We start from the raw sequence: 5000 nt of genomic DNA on the forward strand, positions 1-5000 counted from the left end.
TAAATAGACATAGGCATAAATATACACCCATCTCTATTCATTTCTCATTCTATCTATCTATCTCCCTCCCAACTCTAAAACAAACACACGCATCGAATGACAGACCCCGCGAGTCTCAAACGGACAAGTAACAAGGGGTCGATGCTCTTGCTGCGGTCCACACATTAATCTGGATCACCCCGAGACCACAATGAGCTGTCATGCGAACCCCTTGACACTTTCACCGCCTGTCATTAAAAGGGAATATCTCTAAAAAAAAAAAAAAAAAGTGTTCGAAATGAGACGCTAAGGAAACCGGGTATCCTGTTGACATACAATACTATCCGATAATAATTTTTTATATATATTTTCTCGAGACTTAAAACATCTAAGAACTTAAATAGAGATTCAAACATAGATACAAACAAATACACATGAATTTAGAAAACACGACATACGGGAAGACCGAACGATGAATTCCGAAAAAGAGTCGAAAATGAAAGAAAAAAAAACAATGACACAAAACGCACTCCTCGCTTCCGTGATATCACCGTCTTTAATCAGGCATTATGACTCGCGTCTTCATGTCATTCATAATATTTTGTTCCGGTGCCAAATTAGTGGAAGTATTAGTGTAAGTACTATTGTTCGCACCTGCAGATGCTTGTGTGCGTGTGTGTGTTTGTGTTTGTTTGTGTTTGTTTGTGTGTGTGTGTTTGTGTGTGTGTGTGTGTTTGTGTGTGTGTTTGTGTGCATGTGTGTGTTTGTTTGTTTGTCTGTGTGTGTGTTTGTTTGTGTGTGTGGGTGTGTTTGTGTGTGTGTGTGTTTGTGTTTGTCTGTGTGTGTGTTTGTTTGAGTGTGTGGGTGTGTTTGTGTGTGTGGTTGTGTGTGGGTGGGTATTTGTAAGTGTGTTTATAAGTATGTTTACGTTATTGTTTTGTTAGTTTGTTTATGCTTTGTGCATCTGAGTTTGTTTATATGTTTCTTTGTTTTTGATTGCTTGTTTGTTGTTTGTTTCTTTGTTTTGGCGTTCGCTTGTTTCGTTTGTTTGTTTAGGCGTTCGCTTGCTTTGTTTGTTCGTTTTTATGCATCTGTTATCTTGTGTTTGTTTGTTTGTTGTGTGTGTTTTTGTCTGTGTCTTTGAAAGTATGTGTATTTGTGTCTGTCTGTCTGTATATGTGTGCGTATGTTTGAGTGTGTTCTCGTCCGCATGTGTATTTGTTTATTAGTGTTTGCATCTCCACGTGAATTTTGAATATGTGCATATTTGTATTTGCGTCTCTGTGTGTACGTATATGTGTCTGTTTATATGTGGGTACGTGACTGGGCGTGCATAGACGTGGACATAGCGTTTGTATGTCTAAACGCACCGGTGACTTTCCTTATAACATTATCAATATAATACGGCGCTAATTTAACTGCTATTGAAATTACTTTTATTACTGACATTTAGAATTATAAAAATTGTCAAATGGAATTGTCAAAGACTATTAACTCTGGCAGGAACAATCATAGCATATATGTTGATGTTATTAATATCATACCTAAGGGTGGAATGGTTATAAATAGCAGTTCTTATGACTAGTGACTATTTTAGGATTTTTTGTTTTTTATTTTATTGATGATGCTTTCGGTATACTAGGAATGATTGATGACAGATTGACAGGCTGGTGATGGCTGATATCGTCTTGACAGGTTAGCAATGACTGATAGCAGGTTAGAGGGCTGGTGTTGACAGATGACAGCTTGACATATTGGTGATGACTGAGTTTAAATGGACAGGTAGGTTTTGAATAATGACAACTTGACAGATTGGTGATTATTGATGGCAGGTGGACAGGTTGGTGATGACAGCTGACAGGCAGACAGATTGGTGATGACTGTGACATCATGACAGATTGGGGATTATTAATGACAGTTAGGTTGTCTCTGATAGGTTGATGATGATAATAAATTGATAATTAATATTCTAGTGATGAAAAAATGTTTAATGGTTTATTTCAAATATGGTTTTTTCATTATTTTTGCCAATCATTACCTAATTGTTGACATAAAAGACATCGGAAATTGTTCAAACTGCAAGTCACTCCACATAACTATTTATCTATCTGTCTACCTGTTTGTCTGACACTTAGTTTGTCTGTCTACGACTCTCTTTTTGTCTATCTGCTTGTTTGTCTATATATCTAGCTGTCATGTCTGTTTCTTTCTGCAAGCTGTTTATGTGTCTATGTATGTCTTTCTGTTTGTCTGTATATCTATGCATATCTATCGCGCCATCTACCTTTTTACTCATCTATCTATCCGTATGTTTGTCTCTGTGTCTGCTTCTGTGCATGCCTATGTTTCCCTAGATGTCTATGTGTCTGTCTGTATATCTGCCATTTTATATATGTGTTTGTCTGTCTGTCTGCCATTCTGTATATATGTTTGTCTATCTATCTGTCATCTTGTCTGCCACTTTATCTGCTTATGTCTCGCAAGAATATGTTTGTCAGTCTACCTGCCGTCATACCTGTCTGTCAGTCAGTCTATCTCTCAATACATCTGGCTATCTCTTAATATATCTGCCTATCTATTTACCTATCTACTTATCTATCTGACATTTGTTTCTTTGTCTATTTGCCTATGCCCCCCTAGATATCTCAATGTCTACGTTTCTGCCTGTCTGTCTGTCTGTCTGTCACTCTGTTAATATGTCTATCACACCATCCGTCTGTCTACTGCCTCTTGACGACCCTCTTCCCAACTATCTACTTATCAGTTTGTCTATCTGTCTTTTTATCTCTCACTTGATTTGTCCATCGATCTTTCTGTCTATCTATTCATCTACTCCTCCATTTATTTATATATATATATATATATATGTCTGTTTATGTCCCTCCAGATATATGCACGTCTGTCTGTCTATATGTTTGTCCCTCTATGTGTCTGCTTGTCTCTCGGTTTATTTTCTTTTTTTTAGCAGTTCTTCCTGTTTATCAATCTATCCGTCTATTTGCCAGTCTGTCTATCCATCAACGTATCTCTATCTCCCTACCTATCTTTATTTCCCCTCTCTCTCTCTCTCTCTCTCTCTCTCTTTCCCTGTCTCTTTCTTCATCTTTTTATTAATGCTTGCTACATCCCCCTCTTTCCCTCTTCCCCCTTGCTCGCCCTCTTCCCCTCCTCCCCCTTGCCCCCCTCTCCCCCTCCTCCCCCTTGCCCCTCCCCTCTTCCCCTCCTCCCCCTTGCCCCCCCTCTTCCCCTCCTCCCCCTTGCCTCCCCCCCTCTTCCCGATTTCCACTTTTGTATTCAGCAGAAGATTCTACGGCGTCGCTGGGTACTGCTGGTTCCTGCTGGCTTTGAGGGGAAGGGAGAAGGGGAAGGGAGAAGGGAAAGGGAGAAGGGGGAAGAAAAGGGGGACAAGGAGAAGAGGAGAAGGAAAGGGCACAAGGGGAGAGGAAAAGGGGATGAAACAAGGGGATGGGACACGGGGAAGAAAGAAGGGACAGGGGGAAGGGACAAGGGGAAGGGGCAAAGGGAACCGAGAAAGGGAAATGCCAAGGGGAAGGGACATGATGCATGGATAAAGGGAAGGATCAAGGAGAAGGGAGAAAAGGGAAAGACAAGGGAAAGAGAGAAGGGGAAGGGAAAGGGAAAGAACAAGAAGAAGAGAAAAGGGAAAGATAAGAGGAAGGAACAAGGGGAAGAGAAATGGGGAAGGGCCAGAGGGAGGGATAACGCGAAGGGAAAGCATGAGGTGGATGATTATTATGATGGAGATAATGAGAGAGGGAAAGAGGGAGCGAGGGAAAGAGGCAAAGGAAAGGGAGGTATAGAGGGAAAGAGGGAGGGAGGGAGGGAGAGAGAGTGGAAAAGGGGGAAAGAGGGAGAGAATGGCAGTGGGGAGGGGGAGAACCCTCAAGTCTTCTAGTCTTTCTTACCCTTCATCCTCCTCCTCCCTTTCTTCTTCTTGTCTTTCCTTCTCCTCTTTTTCCTGTTCCTCACCTCCCATCCCCTTGCCCTCTTTCCCCTTCTCCTCTTCCTCTCCTTTCTCCCCCTCTCTTGCCACCTCCCCTTTTCCTCATCCTACCCTTCCTCCTCCTCCCTTTCCTCTTTCCCTTTTTTCTCCTCCTACCCTTCCTCCTCCTCTCTTTCCTTCTCCCCTTTCTCCTCCTCCCTTTCCTCCTCCTCCCTTTCCTCCTCCTTTCCTCCCTCCTCCTCCCTTTCCTCCTCCCTTTCCTCCTCCTCTCTTTCCTCCTCCTCCCTTTCCTCCTCCCTTTCCTCCTCCTCCCTTTCCTCCTCCTCCCTTTCCTCCTCCCCTTTCTCCTCCTCCCCCTCACCTCTGTTTTGGTAAAGAGGGGAGCGAGCAGGGCGGGATTGCGAGGGAACTGTTTTATGGGGCGAAGGGGCGTGGTGGGGAGGAGGGGGGGAGGTGGAGGAGAGGGAATGGGCGAGGGTAGCGAGGAAGGCGAGGGGAAGAGGGAGGGAAGAGAGAGAGAGAGAGAGAAGGGAGAGGAATATGTTTATGGCCAGGAGGAGAAAGGAGAAGGAGGAAAGGGGAGAGCATGAGGCTTTATGAGGGTGTGATGAGGTGAGGGGAGCACAGAATGACCTTTATGGCAGCGAGGGGAGAGGGCGAGAGAGAAAGAAAGAAAGAAAGAAAGAAAGAGATACACAGAGATAGAGACACAGGGAGAGAGAGAGAGAGAGAGAGAGAAAGAGAGAGAGAGAGAGAGAGAGAGAGAGAGAGAGAGAGAGAAGGAGGAGGAGGAGGAGGAGGAGAAGCCCCGTCGTTCCAGAGGGCGAAGAGAGGGTTGATAAAGGAGACGAGAAAACGAAGAATGAAAAAGATGAAGAGAGCGAGCGGGGATGATATATAGCCGGCGAGGGGAGAGGAAGTTAAGACAAGGGATGACAAGCTGCAAAGCGAAGAGAGCTCGCGAGGGGAGAATATTTATGGCGTCGAATTCAATTTGAATAATTGGGAGAAGAAGAAGGAGCAAGATTTAGTACGCAGTGCTTTTGTCATGTACATT

This window comes from Penaeus chinensis, chromosome 30 (assembly GCF_019202785.1).
Source record: "Penaeus chinensis breed Huanghai No. 1 chromosome 30, ASM1920278v2, whole genome shotgun sequence".
Taxonomy (NCBI): Eukaryota; Metazoa; Arthropoda; class Malacostraca; order Decapoda; family Penaeidae; genus Penaeus; species Penaeus chinensis.